Raw genomic sequence first — 27,487 nt, forward strand, 5'->3', positions numbered from 1 at the left:
GGCAGATGACTATATCATCAAAATAATAGGAACATTTGTCAAACAAGGTTTTATAGCTTCAGTTTTCACTTAGATATCAAGAACATTTTTCTCATATCGACAAATATTGTCCTATAGCATGATTTCTTATTGGCTGCAAAATGTTCCATGAGATTAATGGCCCATAATTTACATAATTCCATATTGTTAAACATTGGCATTACTTGAAAATTTTTACTGTTATAAATAATGTTGTGACAGATATCCTTTATGGCATCTGATAATTTCCTTGGAATAAATTTCTAAAAGTATGATTAGTGGGTCAAAGAACAGCTAAAATGTCAAGGACTGATAATGTTGGTATAATCAGGTTTTAGGATAGTAGACTTTGCCAATCGGGAGAAAAATCCTAAAAGCTGGGGTAAGGTGTTTATCATGGAGGTCGTTTTGGCCAATTTTTTGTCTTTTAATTCAGAGTTCAGAAAAGGACAAGTGACAAAAAAGACAAAGTTATATAATTAGAGGAAATCTCGTTTATGACCTAATGAGGGACTTTAGGAGAAAGATAATTTTTTCCATGTGAAAGGTAACTGCAAAGTGTAGCTGCTTATCGAGAAACCAGACATACAAATCAGGATAGAAACACCCTGGTGTGTCGTCTTCCCCTACCCATGGAGTGGCAAGGTAACGCCTTGTCTGTCTATGTGACAGGGGAGAGGGTGTCTTTGATTCAAAGTAGAGTGGAATGGGGGACTTGACTCATCAGGAGTATAAGGGTGCATGCATGTTAGATGAGGTTGGATGAAGAGTAGAAACTGAAGGGGAGGGGGGAGCTTTGAGTTTTCCTCTTGATTTCCTGTGTCTACTTTCTGTTGGTGAGTTGTATTGGATAGTATCTTCAGTACAAAACTGAACAGTAAATGGCAATTAAAAGCATCTTGTTCCTTATTTAATGGAACTGGATTCACTGTTTTGCAGCTAAGCATGCTGTCTGATGCAAGTGTTTGATAGAAATGCTTTTTCTAGGTTAAAGACATTTCTTTTTATGCCCAACTTACCAAGAAAGTCCATCATGAATGAGCAGATGTTGAAATTTATTGATTTTTTTTGCATCAGCCCTTTTCCCATTCATCTGTTAATGTCATGTGAGAAATCAGGAGGTTATCTGATATTCAACCATTCTTACGTCTGTCCTTGAACTCTGCTTGGTCCTGATGAAACTCTACTAAATTCAGCTGACTAATTTCTGCATCTGTGTTTGTAAATAAACTTAAGACTACAATGGTCTTGCCTTTTCTCATTTTGGGATCAACTAGCCTTTTAGAAAGATGGACAGGGGATCCCTGGGTGGTTCAGTGGTTTGGCGCCTGCCTTTGGCCCAGGGCGCGATCCTGGAGGCCTGGGATCCAGTCCTGTCTTGGGCTCCCTGCAGGGAGCCTGCTTCTCCCTCTGCCTGTATCTCTGCCTCTCTCTCTCTCTCTGCCTATCATGAATAAAAATAAATAAATAAATCTTTAAAAAAAGAAAGATGGACAGCTTTCTTTCATTTTTTTTTAAGATTTTATTTATTTATTCATGAGAGACACAGAGGGAGAAGCAGGGGAGCCCAGTGTAGGACTCTATCCTGGGACCCCAGGATTACAACCTGAGCTGAAGGCAGAGGCTCAACCACTGAGCCACCCAGGTACCCCCATTTTCATTTCTTTGAAACAGTTTTATAAAATGCAGATTTATCTCTTCCTGCAGATTTGTTAGAACTTACTTTTAGAACAATTTCCTCCTGCTTTCCCACCCCACTGTCACTCCCATTAATGGAAGAAATGATTACTTAGTCAATTTCTTTCGTGGTTACTGATTTTATCAGCTTTTCTATTTCTTCTTGAGACAATTTTGGTAATAGATATTTTTATGAGATGTCATCTAAATTTAAAAAAATGAATTAGAATATATATTGCATTTGATATTTTCTTATTAAAATTTTTTACTGTTTCCATAGTTATATTTCTTCTCTCTTTTTCCTGATAATGTTTATTTGTGCATATTCATATTGCTTTTCTTATTGGCCCTTCTAGAGATTTGTGTGTTTTACTAGATTTTTCCAAAAGTCAGCTTTATATGTTAATTCTTTTTTCTTTCATTTATTAATATTTGCTCTCATCTTTATTTTTTTTCTTTCATCTGCTTTCTATAGGTTTATTTTTATTTTCATTTTCCAGGTGCTTGAGTTTCATGCATTCTTTTTTTTTAATAATTTTTTTTAAAATTTTTATTTATATATGATAGTCACACACACAGAGAGAGAGAGAGAGAGAGGCAGAGACACAGGCAGAAGGAGAAGCAGGCTCCATGCACCGGGAGCCCGATGTAGGATTTGATCCCGGGTCTCCAGGATCGTGCCCTGGGCCAAAGACAGGCGCTAAACCGCTGCGCCACCCAGGGATCCCGAGTTTCATGCATTCATTTTCAGTTTTTCTTATGTAAAAAAACTTGTTTTTAAAGATTTTATTTATTTATTCATGAGAGAGACAGAGGCATAGGTAGAGGGATGAAGCAGGCTCCTTGCGGGGAGCCTGATATGGGACTCGATCCAAAGACCCCAGGATCACAACCTGAGCCAAAGGCAGATGCTCAACCACTGAGCCACCCAGGCGTCCCTTATTTAAAAAATTTGTACAGGTACCACATTAGCTGCTTCTTATAAATTTTTATGTGAACTAATTTCATTAGCATCTTGTGATTGCTGTGATTCCTCTTTGTCTCATGAGTATATTAAGATTTGAATTCTAAATTTCCTAACATAAAATTTTTTAAATTATATTTTTATTTGGTTTGTAATTCAATCAGTTTTTGGTTAGAAAATATGGCCTGTATGATACTGAATCTTTGAAATTTTTTAAGATATCTTTTGTGATATGGTCAATGCTACCAATATATCTATTAGCTCAAGCTTATTATTTTTCTTCAGATTTTATATCCTTGATAATTTTTTCTCTGCTTAATCTATTTATTATCTTACTGAGATATCTCAAAATCTCCTGCTATGTTTATGGATTTTTCTTTTATATTACTGATTTCAGTGCCTCTGTGTTCTGGGTGAATTCCTTAATTCTATCTTGCAATTCTCTAAAGCGTTCTTCAACCATTGCTTTTCTAGCATATATGCAGTCTATTACATTTTTATTTCATCTATATGACTTTTTATTTTTAAGATGTCTTCACTTATTTATGTTTGTTGTTGATTTGTTTTTTATTTCTTTTCTCTTTGAGGTTTTAAACATCTTTCTGTTAATATTTTATCAGACTATTCTATGAAATTAGCTTCATCTTAGGTAAATTCACATCCTAGTCATTGATTTCTTTTCCTTAGCTTCATCTTACAGCAAATATTCTAAGTTGTAGTCATTCTGTAGGAGCCACTTTTCTGTTAGCCACAAACCCTTGCTTCCCACCTTCTAGCCCCAGGCCTAGTAGGCCCATTTTTCACCCCACTCACCAGTTTGCATTTATGATCAATTTTTGGTCAGTGGAGAGGTCTTATTTTTTAGCCCAAGTATGTTTTTATGGCTTTTTTGTTTATATACTTTATCTATCTGTTTTGCTATGTTTTCTGATCTAGAGGGTGTCTGTGTGTGTGTGTATGTGTGATTGGACCTGAATTTATTGTGTCATCCTGACCAGACTCCTCTCCCACAGACTCTCCTAACCTCTCTCTTAAAAAGCTGTTACTCTCCAAGCAGTTAGTGAATAGTCATTATTACTTAGTGTACCTTTCTTTATTTTTGTTCAGAAACAAATGCTACATCCCAAATATGCTAAAACATAAAAGACCATCCTCAACCTCAAGAGATTTACATCTTGTCAGAGATAAGTTAGAATAGTGCAGTCAGTAGTGAGGATTAATTGAAGCAACAAATCTCCTAGAGTATAATAAGTATTCAGTATTCAGTATTTATTTCTCACATTCTACTTTGTCCATGAATCCTAGATAAGGAGGCAAGCAAGTAATAAAAAAATCTTAGACTTTTGAGTCAAATGGACAAAGATTGGCTCAGCTTTGCCTATTCATTTAAGGACCATGAAAAAAATAGTTCCAACTCTCAAAGCCTCAACAATTTTTTAAAAACAGATTTTATTTATTCATGATAGACACACAGAGAGAGGCAGAGATATAGGTAGAGGGAGAAGCAGGCTCCCTGCGGGGAGCCTGATGCAGGACTTGATCCCAGGACCCCGGGGTCACAACCTGAGCTGAAGGCAGATGCTCAACCACTGACCTATTCAGGCATCTCAAAACTTTAAAATTTTTATCTCTAAAATTAAATAATAATATTTGTTACTATATTACAATCTGTAATTACAAATTTGAACAAAAGGATCTTGTTGCTTCTCTCATGAAGCTTTCAGTTAGTAGAAAAGACAGGTATTAAGCAAGTAACTCAGAGTACTCTGAGGTATGATGGAGACATGCTACAGGTCTCAAGATAAGCACAATCTAACTTGTGCAGGCTAGAGTCATGGAGGAAATAGGATTGCAACTAAGCCCTGGAGGCTGGGGTTATTTAGGCTAAAGGAGTTTATAGGGACAAGAAACAACATGGGGGCAACTGAGTGGCTCAGTGGTTGAGTGTCTGCCTTTGGCTCAGGGCATGATCCTGGGGTCCTGAGATCGAGTCCTACATCGGGCTCCCTGCAGGGAGACTGCTTCAACCTCTGCCTGTGGCTCTGCCTCTTTCTCTGTGTCTCTCATGAATGAATAGATAAAAGTTAAAAAAAAAAAAAAGGAAGAAGAAGAGACAACATGTATGAATCTTCTGGAGTAGGAAGAAGTCGAGTGTATGAGGAAGTTGAGTGTATGAAGACCTGAAAGAAGCCCAGTGTGTCTGTAGGAGAGAGCATGAGGGGAAAGGGGTGAGATGAGCCTCCTCCCCAAACCCCGAGGTGTGTGTGTGTGTGTGTATTAACCCTAAACATAACAGAGAACCATTGAAGATTTTTAACCAAGTGAATGTCATTTTCATAATTCTGAGTCCAATCTGGGTTGATGAAGTGAAAAGAAGACCTTGGAAAGGAAGCTGGAGGATCAGTTGGGAGGTCTTTATAGTAGCCAGGGAAGAGATGACAGTGGCTGAGGCCAGAGCCAGTGTATTAAATAGAAAGATTTGAAAGGCCAAGTCAACTGAACTTGATGTTCAGTGGAAGCAGGAGTTGAGGGAAAGATTGCAAGTGAAATCCCCCTGCCATGCATCCATCTCCATCAGGTGTCCTGAGCATCTCAGTGCTTGTGGCTGCTTAGTCTTACATCCTCTGCAGTAGGAAACTTCTATTCTTAGCTTCATGGACATAAGGAGAAATAGAAGAGGAAACCAATTAGTAGGAAGATGGCAGATCTCCTGGGACAAATAGAAGTTTTATGGCCTAAACTTTTTCATAAATTATGGTTAAGTAACAACTGCCCATGACTAAAGTTACTGTTCCTTTCCCTCCACTCCTTCACATCATAAATTTAATGGATTGAACTCATAAAAAAGATCATTAAAAATTGTCCCATATACACCTTCCTAGTGGATGACAAAGGACATACCCTTACTATACTTTCATTTAATCAGTTGGTTTGTTTAATATTCTGGGCTCAAGCGAAGTTGTCATTTCTTTAATTATACCCATTCACTGTCAAGGACACTATGTTTATTAAACAGTAATTTATACACACCTGGCATTTACCTGATTCAGAGGCTCCAAGTGGGGAAAGGGAGATGTTTTCTTGGTGTGTGACTTCACGTCACCCTGCTTCTTCTATAGAATGTTCTGAAGGCCTTTGTTCCTCCTTTTTCAGTCACATTTTTGCTGAATTAGAGAAGAGGTGGGGTTTAAGGTTGGAACAGGTGGTAGTTCAGTAGGTAGAGAGGACCATTTAGGCTCAAGTCTTTCTTCTTGGTTAAATTTTGTCTGGTAAACTCATCTAAGTAATTCTGCTCTAATGCAGCTCAGGTTCCTGACACAATGGTGAAGAATGAAGTCTGCTCCTTTATAGGAATGGCATTTCCCTGGAAGGCACTGAAGGAGAATTCTTGGGATTTTTCTGTGACTGTAGCAGTTCCACAATTCAAGGAATATCAAGGCCAATATAATTTCTGCTCTTCTAGGATAAGAGATTTTGGAGACTGATTCAGATTTAAAAAAAAAAAAAGATACCAGAGTAAATATATGACTGTATTCATTAGAGAACTGCTGACTTTGCTCACAGCCACTCCTGCAACCCATCTCTTGAGGAGAATCCTGGTGAAACTTTCAGTGTTCTCCTGGCAATGAGATCTTCTCTTTGGGATGTGCCTACAGTTGGTACTCAGATTCTCATGTAAGAAAACAGCTTGAAAAACATCTTCTATTATGCTCACATCAAAAACCAAGATGAGAGAAACCATATATAAGGAAGTTATCTACCAGAAATTCTCAAGTGACAGGGGCAGATCTACCCCTTGAAGAGCAGTCTTTGAGAATATGTGATAATGACTTTCCATGGCCTTTGCTGTATTTATTTGAAAAATCACTCCGTGTTATAGGTGTTATCTATGAAATCATAAATAGTATGGGAAGAGAGGAAAAAAACATGAGATCTCTAAAATGAAGAGTTAAGCTGTCCATTACTTTTCTAAGGATCTACTTACTTCTAACCTTGGCTCAAATTAACTATTGGAGTGCAAAATACTTTATCTACCTGAAGCTTTGCTTTAACAGTTTTTTCAGCCTGTAGCAAAAGGTGTTATAAGGAACAAACAAATAGGGGATCCCTGGGTGGCTCAGTAGTTTGGTGCCTGCCTTCAGCCCAGGGTGTCATCCTGGAGTCCCGGATCCAGTCCTGCATAGGGCTGCCTGCTTGGAGCCTGCCTGTGTCTCTGCCTCTCTCTGTCTGTGTGTCTCTCATGAATAAATAGATAAAATCTTAAAGAAAAAAAGAAAGAAATAGCATTCAGTTTTTAATTTACCATACAAAAAAGATAGGAGTATTTTTCATTACATCACTTAATGCCTTCTGCACAAAGTTGCATGTGAGAAAGTTCTTCCGATGTGAAGATTCTTTTTCTCCTTAAAAACTGATTTGACTCTTCCTTTCCAATGTGAGAATGATGTAAACAATTGTGTTGCTCTTTTTGCCTTGGCTGCAAGGAATTTTATAGAAAAATTATTAGCTTATGCTTTTGAAGAAGTATATGTGCACCCAGTGCTCATCATATCACATGCCCTCCTTAATGCCTGTCACCCAGTTGCCCCGTCCCCCCCATCTACCTCCCCTTCTGCAACCTTTTGTTGGCTTAGTTTATTCTTATTCTAGTTTCTTGGGATATAATGTTAGGTTGTTTGATTGACAGTCTTGTTCAAATATGCTATTTCCTTATTGATTATCTGGATCATCTATCGATTGTTGAGAGTAGGGTATTAAAGTATCCAACTACTATTTTATTGCTATTACTAAATTCTGCTAATACACACTTTATATATTTAGGTGATACAATATTGGGTACATAAATATTTATAATTATTATATTTTCTTGGTGATTCGACCACTTGTCATTACATAACGACTTTCTGTGTTACCTTTGACCTAGCTTAAAATCTCCTTTGCTTTATATAAGTATAGCTATCTTGCTTTCTTTTGGTTACCATTTACTTAAAATATCTTTTTCCATTCTTTCATTTTCAGCCTGTGTGTGCCCTTAAAGCTAAAGTGACTCTCTAATAGGTAGCATACTGTTGGATTTTTGAAAGTCTATTTAGCCAAAAAGAAAAAAAAAAAAAACTATTTAGCCATTCTATGTCTTTTGATTGGAATAGTCAATCCATTACCATTTAAAGTAATTATTGATAGGTAAGGGCTTATTATTGCCATGGTACTGTTTTCTAGCTGTTTTGTAGTTTTTGCTCTCTGCTGTTTTTCTTTGTGAGCTGATGATCTTCCATGGTGGAATGCTTTGATTCCCTTCTCTTATCTTTTATGTTTTTACTGTAGGTTTTTCTTTGTCATTACCATAAGTCTTACATAAATATCTTATAGATAGGAGAGTCTATTTTACATTGATAACAACTTCACTTGCATAAAAAGCTCTACCCTTTACGCCTCAACCCCCATCATTTGTGTTTTGATGTCATAACTTACCTTCTTTTATATTGTGTAACTGCTAACACATTAAGGTATCATTAGTCTTAACACTTCTGTCCTTTAAACCTGAACACATCACCATATTACAATATTAGAATACTCTGAATTTGACTCATTTTCACCAGTGTGTTTTATATTTTCATGTATTTTCTTGTTATTACTTAGTGTCTATTTCAAAAGGAGGAACTTTTTCCGCATTTCTTCTTTAAGATAATTATTCTAAATTCTCTGCAGGCAATTCATAGATCTATTTCTTTAGAATCAGTTATTGGGGCTTTATTGGTTTCTTTTGGTTGTGTCATGTTCACTTGCTTCTTCATGATTTTTATGTCCTTGTGTTGATAAGTGGTCTCCTTTTCCATACTCTCTAGGTTTGTCTTGGCAGGGAAAGACCATCACTAGTCAAGCTGACTTGGGGGTACTGGATGGGTCAGCTGAGAGTGTCTTCAGGAAAGCAAGACTTACAATTGGGGTCTCTAGTTGGACAAAGTCACTGCCAAAGCTCTGAGGTTATGGGGAGTTGCTGCTGTCTGTCTGGCTTCCTTCCAAAAGTTGGGTGGGCCTGCTGGCTGGGCTTTCAAGGGGGCTACTGGCTCTGCTCCTTGGTTGGGCAAGGCTGCAGACTATGCTCTGTGGTTAGGAGGGACCACTAGCCAGGCTCTGTAATCACCTCTGGTTGTGTGAATTTTCAGTCTTTGTTCCCTGGCAGGATCATGCCACTGGTTGGACTCCATGAATGGCCAGGCAGGCTATAGGCTGAGTTCTGCAATGGCTTCTGGGTGGGGCCTTAAACTGTGCTCTGCAATTGAGTAGAGGCTGTACTTCCTGATCAGGTTGGCCACTGGCTGTGCTCTGTTGTTGGACAAGGTCACTGGCTGGGCTTTCTGGTCAGACAGTGCTCCCAGCTATATCCCATAGTTGGGTGGGACTGGGGACTGTGCTCCACAGTTGGGCACAGTCCCTGTCTGAGCTCTAGTAGGGTGGGGCTGCAGGCAATGCATCCAGATTGAGTGAGGTCACTGACTGGGCTCCTTGCCAGTGAGGGGCCATAGGCTGTTTTAATAATTAGGCAGGGCTGTATGGGATCTGCTGCTGAATTGGGTTGTAGGCTATGTTCCATGGCTGAGCAGTACCATAGGCTGGTCTCTGAGGCTGCCGGGAGTCACCATTACGGCTCCTTGGTTATGTGGAGCCAGAGGCTATACTCAACAGTTGGCAAGGCTGCTGGCTTGGCTCACTGCCCAAAGGGGGGGGTGCTGTAGGATGGGCTCCACAGCCACCTGGGTTCTCTGGCCAGCTTTCTTATGGGGCAGGACTGGAGGTTAGACTCAGCAGTTGGATCATGCTTCCAACTTGCTTTGCTCCCCGGGCGAAACCATAGCACTAACTTCATGGCTGATATTACCCATTGACTGTGAACCCAAGTCTGGCACAACTGCCAACTAAGCTCTCTAGACAGATGGAGCCACTGATTCAGCTCTATAGATGGGCAGAGCCACTGGATGGGATCTCTGCTTAGGCACTTCTGCCAGCAGTAATGTGGTCTGCCAAGATCTGAGCACTGGTTGCTGTAAGCCTGGCTTTTGTCTTCTATGTCTTTTTTATCTCCAGTGGTCAAGCCCTGCAGAGTCCCCTCGTGATTCCTGCAAAGCAAGATCCTGAATGGGCTGCCTGGGAAGCATCCCACAGCACTGGGAGAGCCGGATGTCCGTCTTGGGTTCTCTTTCCCCACTGGAGAAACTATAGGCCACGGGGGCCCTCTTAGTCTGGTACTGTGCCAGTCTAGGGGAGGAGCAAAAGTGAAACTGCTCTTCTTACCTTTCCAGTGTGGTCCTTCTTGGTCTCTGTGGTCCAGGCAGCTGCTTCAGCCTCATCCCCAGGTTCTGAGATTTTCACAATTGTGTATTGTCTGTGTATACAGACACAGACTGTGGTTAGTTGGTCTTGTGAAGGGCACTGAAGTCAGGAACAATGCAATATTGCTAACGGGATGACATCATGTCTCCGACATGGAATTTCCTTTGGAAGCAATGAAAATTATCTGAAATTGATCACAATGGTGGTTGCACAACTTTGTGAATATACTCTGCTTTTTCTGCTGTGTCTGTGTCTGTTACTTAGCTTCTCTGTTCATTGCCTATCTTTCTCCAAAGAAACATTGCATTGGATCAATGGGGTAAGAGTTGCCTGAACCAGAGATATCCAGATATTTATCATCCTCTCTTGACTCTTTTCAGAAGCTTGAGTCAAGTATGAGAGTACTTTTAAGACATGCCTAGCAGGGCACCTGACACATAGTAGGTGATCAGTAAATTGAATTGTATTATGTCATTTTTCATTGTCCTCTCTTTAGGGCAGAGATGTGATATAAAAGTATTCTTTTAATATTGGCCTGATGTGGCATTTAAAGGCCTACAAATGTAGAGCTCCAAATGCAGAACTGTATACCCCTGTACAGACCTCCAGGGATGCTTTTTCAGAGTGTTTGTTCAAGCTCACAAAAGCTCTTTGTGGGTCCCTCCTCAGGCACATTATATCATCCTCTAAGCCATTAAATCAATCTATTTTAATTGGATAATGACTCCCATTTTTGAATCTGTGGAAAATCCTCCCCACCTCCATCTGTATCTCCAGCGGCAGATTTCCAACATCCTGACAGCAGCAGGGCTTTTTGTCCTCCCTGTAGCCCTGCAGCCACCAGGGGCCAAAGACCAATTTGCTGTAATGAATTTAATATGTTTAGTCTGAGCCATATAGTTCCAGGCCAGCCAGAGAGGGCCCCATTTAGGGTTACTTTCCATTAAGTGAATCAAAGAGGCATGTCGGCAACTATGGGCTGAGTGTGCAAACTCTTCTGGTGCCAACCTCATTTCAAGTCCAGCCAGCTTCCTAGCCACTTTCTGGACTGTCCCAAGACCTCTTTGGCAGAAGTTTACCATGCCTCTGGCTCCTAGAATCTACACTAGACCATTCTCAAGCATATATTGTACTTCTTGGAAGTTGTTTTAGATGGTTGATTTCTCATCTTAAAGTTTGTCCTTATTGGTGATGAGATATAGTTTTGTGAGTGATCAATTACTTTGGATATCTTGGGAACCTATTTTTTATGAGCTGATGAATATCTATATTGAAAATACATATCAAGATTCTATTTTCAAAGGAAGGCAAATGCAAAATAGTTTAGGAATTGCTACATTTTAAGGACTTCAACAGATTATCTGGTCCAGGTCCCTGCCTCTAGAAATAGACTACTTAAACCTGGATCCAGGACCCAGGACAACTATCTTAAGTGGAAGTTGCAGGATCTTTGACAAGGCAGGTGCTGAATGCCTATTATATTTATCCATTCCCCAAAAATAATGAGGAAGTGTTCAGCTATGCATTAGAGGAATCAAACTTAATTAAAGAAGTTTCATATCTTTAAAGAATTCCCATTTTGGTAAAAGAAACATAAATACCAATGGTCTACTGAGGGCTGTCAGAGAGGCACAGAGGTTTTTATTATCAAAAGAAAATTGGAACCAAGAAAAGTCTACTTAAAATGAATACATTTAAAATGAGGCACCTGGGTGGCTCAGTGAGTTAAGCATCCAGCTCTTGATTTCAGCTCAGGTCATAATTTCAGGGTCATGATCTCAGCGTAGTGAGATCAAGCCCCATGTGGGATCTGTGCTGAGCATGGAGCCTGTTTAAAATTCTCTCTCTTCTTCTCTCTCTCCCACCTCCCACCCCCCTCATACATGCACACATGCTCTCTCTCTCTCTCAAAAAAAAAAAAAATTCAATGGGTACCAACTTTTCCAAGTAAATCAGAAAAACTAAGACTTGTTTGAGATTTAGTCTTTAACATTAAAATGATGAAAATAATTTTCATTTATTAATCAAAACTTGGATTATTATTTCATTTTATCTATGTTACAGCTCTTAGAACATACGTAGATGGGATTTTAAAAGACTCCATTTTTGATGACAGATGCCATTATGACAGAAAGATACTATAGTACAGAGATTATTTTTCAAAAATATTCAAGAGTTTCATCAGTTTTTCCAAAGATCAATGTCATTTAATTTTGATATCCAAATCATTTTATTCTTGCATCCCTATATTTGTTTTTTGTCTTCAATTGCTAACATATTTAAACCTGCTAGCTTCACATTTTTAATAACTTTCCATGTGATACCAGTATTTCTCCAAAAAACTTCCCTCACTTTTGTAAAGCTCCACATTGTTTGCAGGATTTAAAATAGGTTTTCAGTTATTCATGAATCTTGGAAACTGCTATTTTTGTTAATTATATTACTTTCCCAGAATCCCAGTCTTTACAGGATGCTTGAAAGAAGACTAGGAATTATTTTATATGCCAACCAAACACTCTTTCACTAAAACAATGAAGCTGTCTCCTGGAGTAGTCTACTACTCTACCAAGTATACTTTGCAAGCCATTTCCTAGCTTGTTAAATGGAGTGGGTTGTGAGATGAGGTGCCATGAAGTACAAAGTCCAGAGTTTTAGGTAGATCATACAAAAATTTATGTGATATTTACAGTACATTTATTATTCTTAATCTTCCAGAACATTTATCATGCATATGTAGTATAAGGTACACAATTTAAGATCTTGTTGGAAAACTGTTTGAAAACATAAAACCAGAGCAATAGCAAAGTGAAATTACTGAGGGCAGAAGAAAACTCAAACTAGCAGACACCAAGTATGGTCCGACACCAGAGTGAGAGGGAAACATCAGCCTTAAGGATTGCTGATATAGGGACCATCTTCTAGTTTCAAGCAGTGAGAATCTAACACAAACCAGATTTAACTCAATAATAGGAGTTTATAGACTCATAAATTCAAACTCAAGACAGGACAGTATTGGTCTCAGGAATGACAGTATCATTCTCAAATGTTATCAAGACTATCCCTTTCTCTATTTCTGCTTGGTATCTCTGCTTTTTATGTGCTGACCTCATCCTCTCCAATTTTCCAGGTGTTCTATCTCCGTGTGATGGGCAAAGGCATTCCTCGCTTTAGGTCAGCAATTCTGCTACCTGAAAAGAAAAGAAAATCTGTCCCATCAACCTTAGATGGAATAATTTCAGGAGAGAGCTCAGTTTGGATCACCTGATCATCATTTGTCATCCTGGCTTCCATGGTGTCTGAGGACAGAAGGATACCGTACCTGGTCTCATGTGGCTGTCTGGACTTCTCATCAGACCAAAGAGGTATGTTATGTAATTGGAAAATGGAGAAAGGCTGGTCAGAAAGAGAAAATAGCCACTGTAGAGACAAATCTCATCATCTATTACTTCTTGCCTTTCCATTCATCTCCTAGTATTACATGTTGCTTATGGGTCATCTAGTTCATTTATATTAACTGGGGCTAATCTAACCTGGACTTGAATCCTATTTTCATTAGTATAGTACCCAATTATAAAACATTTTATGCAGAAATAGGATATAATTTACAGATGACCTGTGTTTAGTTGTGTGAACCTATTTACTGTGATTAAACCTAGAAATAATGTGGGTTCTCCTCTTTAATTTAATTTTTACTGATTTGATGAATTAGAAGAGGTGCAGCAGCATGCACATTGAAATTCTCAGTTCAAAGTAAATTTGTTTCTAAGAAGGTCTTGCTTTCTCCCAAAATGCCATAAGAAAAATCCAATAAGGGACGCCTGGGTGGCTCAGCGGGTGAGCATCTGCCTTTGGCTTAAAGCATGATCCTGGAGTCCCAGGATCGAGTCCCACATCAGGCTCCCTGCATGGAACCTGCTTCTCCCTCTGCCTGTGACTGTGTCTCTGCCTCTCTCTTTCTCTCTCTCTGTGTCTCTCATGAATAAATAAATAAAATCTTTAAAAAAAGAGAAAAATCCAATAAAACCTCTTTCATCTCCTTGAATGGAGAAAGCAACATGCATTTCAATGGATTTTAATGGTATGTATGCCTTTTAATGTTTATATTTTAAGTATATTTATTAATATTCTTATGCTTTACATTTTTAATTTATTTATGTTCTTGAGCTAGATTTTAAAAGTCATTGAGTACATTAAAACTTATTTAGCTGGTAAATATTGAGCATTTCAATAGTTCTGGACTCTGAACTAAGAGCTGTAAGAGACAAAGCAAAAGTCTCTAAGAAGTTTACTGTTTAGTTAAGGAGACAGGATTATGACCTGAAATAAGAGAGAAATATGTATGGCAGTGTATCAGATATACAGAATTCAGCAATTTGATTGAAGTTGTGTCAGTGAGTGACCAACTGCATAGGCTTCATGGCACTGAAGCTTGTCTATGGATAAATATGCTTAGCAAGAGAAGCATCACAGTAAAGTTTCATTGTTTCATTACATTCTCAGACAGAAGTATTATAATACAAGAAGATTGTGTGTGTGTGTGTGTGTGTGTGTGTGTGTATCTGATGAATGGGTGCATATGTATCTCCATTAATAATACCCATGTACATAGCCGTTGCTGTTAAGCCAATAGTAGAATAAGCATGTTTCTCAAATTAAGTGGATATATATTTTAAAGTTCCCAGTGGAATGTAAGATATAAATAAAACATTTTTCATTATTTTTTAAAGATTTATTTATTTATTTGGGAGTGAGAGAGAGAATGAGAGAGCAGTGGGCGGGATGGTGGAACAGGGGCAGAGGGAGAGGGAGAGAGAGTCTTAAGCAGATGCTGCACTACGCATGGAGCCTGACATGGAGCTCAGTGACATGACCCTGAGATCCTGACCTGGGCCAAAAGCAAGATTTGGCTGGCCAACCAACTGAGCCACCCACATGCCCCAAGTAATACATTTTAAAAATTTATTCATTCATCTGCACAAAGGTAATTTGTTGAATGTAAGATGTTGAATGAAAATACCTATTTGGGAAATGTTATGAATTGAATTGAATCACCACCAAAAATATATTGAAGTCTTAACCCCTGTATCTGTGACTGTGACCTTATTTGAAAATATGGTCTTTGCAGATGTAATCAAGTTAAGATAAAGTCATACTGAATTAGGGTGGACCCTAACCCACTGACTAATGCTCTTATAAGTAGAGGATTATTTGGCTACAGTGTGACACCAGCACATAGGGAGGACACTGGAGTCATATTTATAGGCCAAGGAACACCGAGGGTTGCCAGCAACCTCCAGAAGCTAGGAGAGAGGTGTGGAATAGATTCTCAGAACCTCCAGAAGTAACCAACCCTGCCAATACCTGAATTTTAGACTTCTAGCCTCCAGAGCTATGAGAGAAAAAATCACATTTCTGTTGTTTTAAGCCACCCAGTTTGTAGTAATTTGTAACAGCAGTCCTAGGAAGCTAGCACATGGATTATGCATTTATTTATTGTATTGATGTCTACCTCTTATAAACTTTCAACTTGCACATTTTCATGCTTATAAAAAAAGGTATGAGCCAGAGCATAAGAATCGTGATTGTGTTCACTGCCAACAAATGGGATAACAGTTGCCATTCAAAAAATCACTTTGGTCTTATAAACAACTGAATTTGAGAATACCTTCCAGGAACTAGCCAGTTTGTAAGTAAAGGAGCTTCTAGGTCATTTAAATTATTCATACATATTTATCTTATGAGAGGAGTATCTAACTGCATTACATGCATGGAAGGAACAAAAGTCAACCTTTTTTTCAATTCATGGACAGTCTCAGTAAGAGGAGGTTTTGCTTTCCTCATAAATGAACATTTGAACCCCCCAAACTAGCCTGTATACCTCTTCTTAAGAAGATTACTCCAGACTCAATGCCTCTGAGCTTCCATTTAGGTAAATTGGATGCTGACCTACTAAATTGAGATGATGCTAAGTATCTTAGGTTGTCCCAACCTCCTGAGACCAAGAATTTGACCCTGATGTGTCAGTGACAGGTTATGTTTCATGACAAAGCCATGCTGAGGAGCTGCCCTCTCCTACCAACCTCCTAGCCCTTGTCCACGGCAGTGGCTCTGACACACCATGCTTGAGAGGAGGAAGTGGACACTCACACTAGTTTTACAAGCAATTGTGCTTTTCTTCACCTCTTAGAGCACATTCAGCGCTTCCAGAATATATTTCCTCTTCTAGGAGATTCCCGTTTTTTTTGAGAAATTGGTAAAGGCAGTTAAAACTTGTAGTAGCACTTTAGATTTTGTATCTGGTTATAATTACATTTATGGGAAGAACACATACATAAATATTCTTCATTTTCACTTCCCTATGAGAAAGTCTAGATACCATTCGCCAAACACAAACCTCATGGTTTACCTAAGAGTAGGAACGGAATTGCGATTGTGTCATTTCTCAAGAAGAGTAGAGTAGGTCAAGAAGAGACATGCTCCTTCATACTGAGCCACAAAGTATTAAGATAGCATTAATTGTAAAGGTTCCTCTTCTCCATCCTTTCAAGCACAGGCACACATGAAAACGATTTCCTGTACTTTGTCTTTTGATTTAATGCTTGCTATAGACATGTGTTACATTTTAATGGGGACTTGGTTAGAGGAGAAATTGTATTCAAACTATATAGTCACAAGAGTGTGGTGGATAAGTTTCTTTCAGAGATGGAAAGAATTATATTATTGACCACATAAATTAGATTTGGAATACTTGACAGGATTCTATGATCTATTTCCATGTTGTTTCTAATGCTGAGACCCTATGTTTCTTAGAGAGATTCCCCATAATTCTTAATCCTTTGGTTTGTTTGTTGGTTTAATTAAGTCCCTTTTACAAGAGGCTGCTTGGATTAGGGTCATGGATAATGTTTGTGGCAGATGAAGAGACAGTGACAATAAATAACAACAAACTATTGGAAGTCTGAAGTTTATAAATGGAAAGTCTAGCTGAACCAAAAATGAAAAATCCAAGTAATGAATCTCCCCAATAAAAAAAGGGATCATCTTTGGGCGTGTGAACTTCTCAGGGTTCTGAAGACAACTCTCTTCATTTTATATTTCAGAAAGTTGAAACATCAAAAAAAGCAAAACAACTGAAACTTAGGCTCAAGATTTCAAACACTCTTCTAAAGGTGGAACTATTTTTCTTCTGGAATATTGACTTTTTAGTTGGACCTGGCAATATCTAGGAAAATTCCCCAGAGTTTGGGAATCTTCTTTTATTACAAAATGAGGATCTTCATTACTTTTAAAATTCTCTTCAGTGGCCGCTGTCATTTTTTTCTAATAAAAAAAATCAGAAAAATGGTCAATGAGTCACACCAGATTTAGACCCCAGAAGAGTTTATGTCTCCGAACAGTTTTACATGACCATTTATAGAAAGGCCAGGATCAGAATATTCACAGGTTTACTGAGATTATCTTAATGGTGCCAGGAAAAGTTTAGTTTCTTAGGTCATAGCACTTCATGAAATGGCATAAATTGCAACCAATTTAAAAGGTTGAATTTCCTGATTCCCTGTGTGAATTGATATAACTTTATTATCTTTTCCTGGTAGTAACTCTTAGCCATATGTTTCTTTCTATCAGAAGTCAAAACTAGGAAGAAAATACAATAACAGGTTTAAAAAAAATCGAAAAACCAGAATTCCCAGCTAAAAATGTCAAAAATACTTTCCTTTTGCAACCCAAAACAAATAGCTCAGTCAGCAAATAGAGGGAAATGTAAAATATGTGTCACTTCTTCTGCAAGGCATTTGGTATCTTCATGTTTTGGAGTGCTGACTGGGTGCTGAAATCACCTGTCTATCTCTGATCATATAGAGCATGTGAGAACGGTACCTTTGTGCAGGGACACAGAAGTGACAGAAAAAAAGACATACTAAAAATACTGACAATTTTTTTTAGTTTGACCTTAAAGAATGCAAATCGAAATACTAAGACACCAATTTTCAAATATTCAATTGATAAGGTTTGTTTTTTACGACAACACTGGACACTAACTAATAAGAGGTTGAGTGAGATGGAAACTCTTACGCATCATTGTCTGGAAGTTTTGTTTTTGGTTTTTTTTTGTTTGTTTCTGCAATTACTTTAGTCAAATCTGTTAAATTGCCTTTGGAAATTAGATGAGTACCTATACCAAATATAAAGCAATGTAAACATAACTGTGATAGCATTTCTTTCAACTCGTTTTGGTCACATCAACCTTGCACAAGGGGAAGTAGACACCATTGCTTTTGTGTTTGATTTTGTGTTTCCATGAGCATGCTCTTTTTCCCCATTCATTTATTCTTTTTTTTTTAAATAAATTTTTATTTATTTATGATAGTCACAGAGAGAGAGAGAGAGAGAGGCAGAGACATAGGCAGAGGGAGAAGCAGGCTCCATGCACCGGGAGCCCGACGTGGGATTCGATCCGGGGTCTCCAGGATCGTGCCCTGGGCCAAAGGCAGGCACCAAACTGCTGCGCCACCCAGAGATCCCTACTTTTAAAAATTTTATAAACCTGCTGGCATACTGTGTGTTTAGTAGTCATGACCATTTCCCACACCAGCAGGTAGTCTTCTACAATATGAATCCTTGATATCAGTACTTGTATTCCACCGTATGTACTGTATTTTTTTAAACATTTTTTAAAATTTTTGTTTATTTATGATAGTCACACACACACACACACAGAGGCAGAGACATAGGCAGAGGGAGAAGCAGGCTCCATGCACCGGGAGCCCGACGTGGGATTCGATCCCGGGTCTTCAGGATCGCGCCCTGGGCCAAAGGCAGGCGCCAAACCGCTGCACCACCCAGGGATCCCTCATTCATTTATTCTTTTTGAAAAACTTCAGTTTACTTTCCATTGTTGCTAATGATACCATTATTCTGATATTGTTTTTTTTAAGATTTTATTTATTTATTTTATTTATCCCTGCTCCTCCTGCAGGGAGCCTGATGTGGCACTTGATGCCAAGACCCCACGATCATGACCTGAGCAAAATGCAGATGCTCAACCACTGAGCCACCCAGGTGACCCTATTCTGATTGTTCATATCATATTATGCTACTTAATTGAGTTATAATTAGCATATAACATTGTGTTAGTTTTAGGTGTACAGCATGATGATTTGATATGTGTATATATTGTGAGATGATCACAACAGTAAGTTTAGTTAACATCCATCACCACACAGAGTTATAGATTTTTTTTCTTATGATGATAACGTTTAAGATCTACTCTGTTAGCCACTTTCAAATACACAATACCATATTGTTAACTATATCACCACACAGTCCATTATATCCCTAGGATTTATTTATTCATTTTATAACTACAAGTTTGCACCTTTTGACCACCTTTATCCATTTCATGTATTCCCTCTGCCCCCATGCCTCTGGCAACCACTGATCTGTTCTCTGTATCTATGAGTTCAGTTTTTTCTTTTTTAAGAATATATATTCTTTTTAAGAATATATAATATATATTATATATATATATATAATATGTGTATATGTATATGTTTTCAGTAAGACACAAAGGTTGTTTCCATGTCTTGGCTCTTATGAATAATACTGTGGTGAACATGGGAGTGCAGATATCTTTTAAAGATAGTGATTCTGTTTCCTTTGGATAAATACCCAAAGTAGAATTTCTGGATCATGTGGAAGTTCTATTTTCGGTTTTTTGAGGAACTTCCATATTGTTTTCCACAGTGGCTGCACCAATTTACAATCCCACCAACAGTGCAGGAGGGTTCCCTTTTTGCCACCTCCTTGCCAACACTTGTCATCTCTTGTCTTGGTGAAGATAGCCATCTAACAGATGTGAGGTGATCCCTCATTATGATTTTGATTGGAAGAGTCTACTATGCAATTTTATAAGAGCTTTAAAATGTTCGCACACTTTGACCTCATAATTCTGCTTTTGGACAGTAATCAGAGATGTGTTCGAAGACATGAACAAAAATGCTCATTATGATTATTTACGCTATTAGGGAAATAGAAATAAAAGCCCTAAATATCCAAGTAGAGAAGAAAGGCTAAATAAATCATCACGTGTGCCTAATAGAATATTCAGCAGTTACTAAATATATAAGGCTCAAATCAGAGCCCCAAAGGGTTCAGAATGAAAGCTGAAGCTGGCCCAGAAAATGCCAGATCCTGTCATCCTGGAACAGGGAACAGAGGCCACACGGGTAAGACCAAAAAGGATTGAAACTGTGGCCATCCTCCATGGAGGATGTGGAGATCTAAGTCAGTAAGGGCAAGGGAGCAGCATGGCTTGTCATGGGTCCGTTGCATTGGAGGAGGAGGTGATAGTGTTCAGTTGTGATTCTTTGTGCTGGTGATTGACACCCACTAAGTCCTCCTCCATGGATTGGATTTCAGGGAAAGACTAAGCTCTTTGGACTGAAGGAATGACGGTGTTGTTAGTTCAAGGTTAGTTATTTTTTTTCCTATCTAAGAATAATTAAAAAAATCAAAACGGACACAACTGTATTCACATCGGAAGTTGGTGAAGCAAACTGAATCCAACCAGTAGACACATAGATCGTTATAGAACAATGTGAAGGAAATACACTAAAATATTCATTTTGCTTCTCTCTGGGTGGTAAGATGTTGCATAATTTGTGCTTCTCAGTAATTCTTTTTGCTTAAATATTCAATTAGCATTTAGTATTTTTAAAATGTAAAATATATAAAAATTTAAAAAAATTCTATATTTTCTATAAAAAAAGAAAAGAAAAACTCCAGTGTTCTCCCCCCAAAACATTTTCTTCTCTCTCTCTCTCTGCACCCACCTTCCCAAATAGGGGGCTGATGTAACACTGGATTCTGACTGCATCTAACCCAGATGAAGCCCCCCAGCTCAGAAGGTGTTTCTGGTTTGGGAAGGTGTAGAACTCCCTGTAACTCGCACCCAAAGAGCCACACCTGAGAGCTCTGCTCTCTCTCTTTCCGTCCCTCAACAATCCTTGTTTGGCATCTTAGGGACAAGGTAGGGAACTGAGAAGCTCACTGGTGGGATGGGGACTTGCTGTGGTTTTAGCCCAAGAACGTAAACCCAGGTTGCGTTCATTGCTTTCACAGACGGGAGTTTCAATCACGCTTCCACTGAACGTGGTCTTCTCGAGGTGGGATCAGTCTGAACAATGGGAAAGACAGATGTGTTTTACTTGGAAAGGTAACCTTGTGCTGGTGGGAGAACTGTAGGCTCCCGCTGCCTTGGGGGTGCTGGTTGGTTCTCGGCCCATCTCTGGGTCCATCACCGCACTCTCCAGAATGGGCCACCTTGGACTCCTGTGGAGCCTTGAATGGCAAAAACGGATGAGAATCTTTGCAATAAGCTTTGTGAAAGACCTTTAAAATATTCTACCAGAGTGCAATTGCTATTCCTTGGAGGCTAACCAAAAAGACCCTGGGTATAGACTTAAAAGATCAAAATGTTTCCTTGAAAGGGACAGTGTATTTTTTTTTAATCACTTGAGCAATAAACATCCTAAAGTCTTGATAGAGACAGAATTGCCACAACAGAAACATTTCTATTATCTAAGGACCTGGACAAATTAAAATAGGAATTTAGTGTGAAAATTCTGGAACTCAGCCTCATCAAACAAACAACCTCAGAAGTCTGTACCATAGATTTTCTTCCCTAGAGATAAGGATGGTGGTAATTTCTTTCTTTTTTTTTTTTTTAAAGATTTTATTTATTTATTCATGAGAGAGAGAGAGAGAGAGGCAGAGACACAGGCAGAGGGAGAAGCAGGCTCCATGTAGGGAGCCTGACGTGGGACTCGATCTAGGAACTCCAGGATCACATCTCAGGCTGAAGGCCCAGGCTCAACTACTGAGCCAACCCAGGCCTAAAAAAATAAATAAAATATTTTAAAAAATGTGTCTCCCCCTGATTAAAAAACTCAGACATCTTCAAGGTAGAAAACTTGAGAAACGCAGAGAAAGACAAATATTTTATTTATTTATTTTTTAAAAGATTTTATTTATTCATGAGAGACACACAGAGAGCGGTAGAGACACAGGCAGAGGGAGACTCAGGCTCCATGCAGGGAGCCCGATGTGGGACTCCATCCCAGGACTCCGGGATCATGACCTGAGCGGAAGCCAGATGCTCAGTCACTAAGCCACCCAGGTGCCCCAAGACAAATATTTTAAAAGCAAACAAACATTTCTATTTGTGGTAACTTCTGGACCTTTTTTTCTGGCATGGGCACATACCACATATACTTTTACAAATTTTTTTTTAATTTTTTTTAAAATTTATTTATGATAGTCACAGAGAGAGAGAGAGAGAGGCAGAGACATAGGCAGAGGGGGAAGCAGGCTCCATGCACCGGGAGCCCGACGTGGGATTCGATCCGGGGTCTCCAGGATCGTGCCCTGGGCCAAAGGCAGGCACCAAACTGCTGCGCCACCCAGAGATCCCTACTTTTAAAAATTTTATAAACCTGCTGGCATACTGTGTGTTTAGTAGTCATGACCATTTCCCACACCAGCAGGTAGTCTTCTACAATATGAATCCTTGATATCAGTACTTGTATTCCATCGTATGTACCCATCCTAATTAGTGCGTAAATATCCTCTGATATTGTGATGTATATTTGGTCTTCATCCCCAGTTCCTGACAGGAGAGCTTCTAAGATGCCTGGTATCTCTGGGGTGATGAGAGTCTTTTGCACACTGTGAGATGACTGGGACCTGGCAGCTCCTAGTTACCTTTGGGATGGAAGATAGTCACCAAAAAGACTATGTCAGGATTAGCAGGATTGGAACTTTCAGCCTCACCACCTCCCCTCTAAACTTTGGGGAGAAAAGAAGGGCTGAGATTAATTGCCAATGGCCAGTGACTTAATCCATCTTGCTTACATGATGAGACCTCCATAAACCTCCCTAAACTATGGGGGTCAGTGAGCTTCTGGGTTGGTGAACACATGGAGATCCTCAGTAGGTAGTGCACCTGGAGAGGCGATAGACACATGGAAACTTCACGTGCCCCTTTCTGCTTCCCTCCCCCATACTTTGCCCAGTGTCTGTCTTCCATCTGGCTGTTTCTGGGTTGTATCCTTTACAACAAACTGGTAATAGTAAGTAAATAATTTTCTTGATTTCTGTGAGCTGTTCTAGAAAACTGTCAAACTCAATGAGTGGGATGTGGGAACCCCCAATTTATAGCCAGTAGGTAAGAAGTTGGTAGCCTGGACTTATGACTGGTTTCTGAAGTGGAAGCAGACTTATGGGACTGAGTCCTTAACTTGTGGGATCTGCCACACACTACCACTCTACTAAGTGCCAGAATTGAATTGAATTGAATTGAAGGACACCAAGCTTGTGTCAGAGAATTGAAAAAATCAAGACCCCCTCCTCTGGTGTCAGAAGTGGTGTTGGAGTAAAAACTGATCCTAGTAGGATCTTCCATAGTTGGATTTAGCTTATTTACAAGGCTTGTTGTTGTTGTTTTTGTAATTATAAATAACACCGAAGTTGAAAACACTTAAAAATGCTCAGTTCAGGCTAGAGAGTGAAGTAGTATTAAAGTGCGTAACTGCCGAGCCATTGTAGGGGTTATTGATTTTCCACAGAGTAGGCATGGAAAAGAATCCTATATTGATAAGATACATTAACAAATAAACCAAAAAGTTAGGAACGTTTTCTTATGATTACATTTTGTAATCACACCAGAGACTACAATGGTGGTTACAATGGTTACAAATGATGAACCCAATGTTTTTCAATCAAAAATCAAAACCTTTACATAGAATATATGCATGAGAGCCTTGCTCTATATGTGGCAGTTTGGCTGTTCCATGTTGGGTGATTTGGAATCCCATCATTTTCTCTGTGCCAAGCCCGACACTGGGTGTGCTCCTATGGAAGCTTCCCGAACTATTGAGGGTGCATGGGTCCCTGTCTTAGCTCTGCCTCTCTGAAATTCGCTACCGACCTGTAAAATCATATGAACAAGAATCACCTCATAGGGTTATGAAAATAAGATGGAAGGCAGATAGATAAAAGTGTCTTAACCCTGGAACGTTTAGGCAAATATGTCCTCACTGCTATAATTGCTATCCTTATATTCATAAACAATATGATAGTAGTTCATACCACTTCACTCTCTAGCCTGAACTGAGCATTTTTAAGTGTTTTCAACTTTGGTGTTATTTATAATTACAAAAACAACAACAACAAACCTTGTAAATAAGCTGAATCCAACTATGGGTAATAATTTACTTAGTTGAAGACCATAAATAATCTCTAAAAGGCAGTAGGCAGGTAGGGAGGAGGAGGGGTAGGAGGATTAGCCCTGTCCCCCTGAGTGAGTCCCTGCCTCAGTCTGAGTTGTGAATCAGCTGTTTCCTTGGGATCTCATTCCCTCAGTGCTCCTCACAGGCTGACGGCTTCCTCCAGAGGAAAGAGAGATACACAGCCCCCTAATGTGGCCCCTGAATACAAGCTCAATGAAGGAAACCGATCTGTTCCACGCTGGAGGTGTTCGAGGGTTTTGATTATACATGTGCTTTGCCTTATGACTTTGGAACCTGACTTCCTCGCTACCTTTTTAAGAAGCAACTCTACTTGTTATATTCACTTTATAGCAGAAAATGGACTCATGAGAGACTGCGAGTCACCTGAGGCAGCACTCAGGGCCACCTCACTGGCTCCCAGTTCCGCTTCACTGCCAATTGGCACAATGCACAAAGACTCCCCATTCTCAGCGGAGGGGGCCCAGAAGGTCATGAACCATACCATCTCACTGATGTCCTGGTCCCTCTTCCTCCACAACACCCCAGTGAGTGAAGGAACCCAGAAGAAAGGAATTTACCAGAATCCAGAAAATAAAAATTTGGTGTGAGAAAAACAAAATGGCTGGTAAATCCATGATCTGGCAAGCATGGTTTGTCCTGAATAGGAATTTACCTCCTTGCCCTATATCTAACCTGGGGTTTCTTAAGTGTTGGGGTGCAAGAGGCTGACTGTTATCTTGTGGGGAGAAAGGTGTCTCCAAAGTGTCTTGGTCACTCAGCTGAGAGACAAATCTCTGAGATCCCACCTGGCCACCGGATATAGTTGGGCCCCAAGGGGACATGGTTTGCCTTCAGTTTGAGAACTTGAAGGCTTTGGGTTGTTTTTGTTTTTGTTTTTGTTTTAACCTAATTTCACTGCAAAAGGGTTAATATCCTTGTGGTTCCTGGCTCATGGGGAAAATTCTTCCATGACTGACAGTTTTATAGGCTCTGGCGAATGTGGTCAGAATAACATTTTACCAGTTCACCAGGTAAAGCATGGCTTTCCTCATCCAAGTGGGAAATTTAGTGTGAAACCAATTTAGTTGCAGGTGAAAATTGGCTGTGTCTATCACAGAGGCAGTTTCTCACCACTGTAAAAAAAAAAAAAAAAAAAAAAAAACCAACAAAAAAACAACAAACCATGTCCTGCTTGGGAAAGAAAGCACCAAAGCCCCAAACCGCCTTTCCTTTTCAGAAGCAATTTCCAGCCAAAAGGAAAAGGAGTTTTATTTTTTGTGAACCCACAAAAATGTGATATTCACCAGTGAGGAAATCACATTTGTACAACTGTATTAAAGATGTTTTTCTCATCCAGGCACATGGGAGAGTTTTACATGAAGCTGCTTTGGGGGGCAAGGGTGAGGGGAGGAGTGCTTTTATGTAAAGGAAATAGCCTCCCTTGCCTTGAAAGTAGACATCGCTCTAGAAGGGAGACTTGGAAGTGCTCTGTAGTCTCTCCGCAGCCCTAGCCCATCACTGATTCACGTTCAAGTAGGACTCCTAGAAAACCACACTTTGAACTTTTTCTTAGCTCAACATTTTTGATGGATTTAAACTGTGGCTTGAAAAACAGGCTTCAAGACAGGCACATGACAAGACCTTCCAAAGGGCCTGAGGGTGTGAGATGCTTCTTCAGGGAAATGGGCACACTTTCAGAGGCTGGTTGCCTGCAGGGAGCAGACCCTGCTGACTCCCCAAGCCTGCTCTGCCCCGGGGCTGGAGCCCTGCCACTCAGCATTTCCAGTAATGTCCAGCTCTGGCTCCAGGTCCTTCCTGGCACATCTGTTAAGTTGCCGAAACCGTGCTGGAACTCTCATCCAGGGGCAGAGATAGAAATCTCTTGAAAATAGTACAACCGACCATGCTAAGGAAGAAAAGGGGGAGAGAGGCACACGAAGTTGGGAGGTACGGCTTGGCAGAGACTGAGCTGGCCTTGTCCTCGGGAGAACAGTCCAATGGCTGTGTGCAGAGAGGAGTGGCGAACAGGAGGGCCTGGGACAGGAGGGCAGCAGTGGACAGTCCTGGGGCTCACTCACCAGGAGGGAGCCCACAGCAGGGCAGGGGAGACATCTCTCAGCAATGTCAGATGGAACTTGGCCAACTCCTGGTGTGTTCCAGCTTGGGGGCAGGGGAGGGCATGTTGGGAGGGTGGAGTGCTATGAATCAGGAGATGTTCCAGGGAAACCAGACCAACAGACTCTAGCAGGTAGTAGGAGGATGTCGCAAAGCAGAAAACAAGGAGGTAGCTCCAATCACATGATGAGTTATTTATAATAAATTGCAGATCAGAGATCATTTTAGATTCTGAAGACTTCTCAACATTCCTAGTCTTCGGGGGATGGGGTACCTCTAGTGAAGTGTTTCTCAAAGTATAGTCTCCAGATCAGCCTAATTAACACCACTTAGGAACTTTTTCTTTTTAAAGATTTTATTTATTTATTTGAAAGTGTGTGTGCTAGTGGGGAGAGGGAGAGGGACAAGCAGACTTGTATGCTGAGTGGGGAGCCCAACACAGGGCTCAATCTCATGACCTGAGCCGAAGTCATATGCTTAACCCATTGAACCACCCAGGTGCCCCTCACTTAGGAACTTTTAAAGACAAATTCTCAAGCTCTACTCTAGATCTACTGAATAAGAAACCCTGGGACTGGAGCCCATAATCTATTTCCACAAGCCCACCAGAGGATTTTAGTACACACTGAAGTTTGGAAAACATGGCTCTAGAGCACTCCTTTTTAGATTTAAGGTGCATGGGAATGACCAGGTAATCTCATTAAATAAAAATATACATTTGGATTTAGCGGGTCCAGGTTGAAGCTGAGAGTCTGTATTTCTAACAAGCCTCTAGGAGATGCGCTGTTGTTGGACCAGAACATATGTACTGAGGGCCTGTGATCAGGGCAAGGCAGGGCACCATGGATTATGTCCAGGGGCATTGTGGGATGCTTTTCTATGACATAAGAGGAAGGCAGAAAAGCTAAGTGTAATCTCCTCTGGGAGTGCCTCATGGGCACTGCCCTCATGACAAGGGCAGGGCTGCAGGTCAGACCACTGTTTTCCTCTGAGGGCAGGGTACTTACTGCACAGTTAGAAGAGAGGTTGAGTTGGTGCGTACTAGAGTTGAGAGCAATCACCTTTGGCAAATATTTGCTCGGTCAGGTCTTGT

At 39.9% G+C, this 27,487-nt stretch overlaps 1 long non-coding RNA gene across 1 annotated transcript in view; it reads left to right on the plus strand.

The window, feature by feature from the left end:
* Positions 1 to 27,487, plus strand: part of LOC140603114 (uncharacterized) — a 231,610-nt gene that overhangs the window by 96,178 nt on the left and 107,945 nt on the right. The window contains exon 2 of the long non-coding RNA XR_012006164.1: positions 13,119 to 13,353. This is a non-coding gene — a long non-coding RNA (uncharacterized lncRNA). The remainder of the gene's footprint in view (positions 1 to 13,118; positions 13,354 to 27,487) is intronic.

The sequence above is a fragment of the Canis lupus genome, chromosome 13 (genome assembly GCF_048164855.1).
Source record: "Canis lupus baileyi chromosome 13, mCanLup2.hap1, whole genome shotgun sequence".
Taxonomy (NCBI): domain Eukaryota; kingdom Metazoa; phylum Chordata; class Mammalia; order Carnivora; family Canidae; genus Canis; species Canis lupus.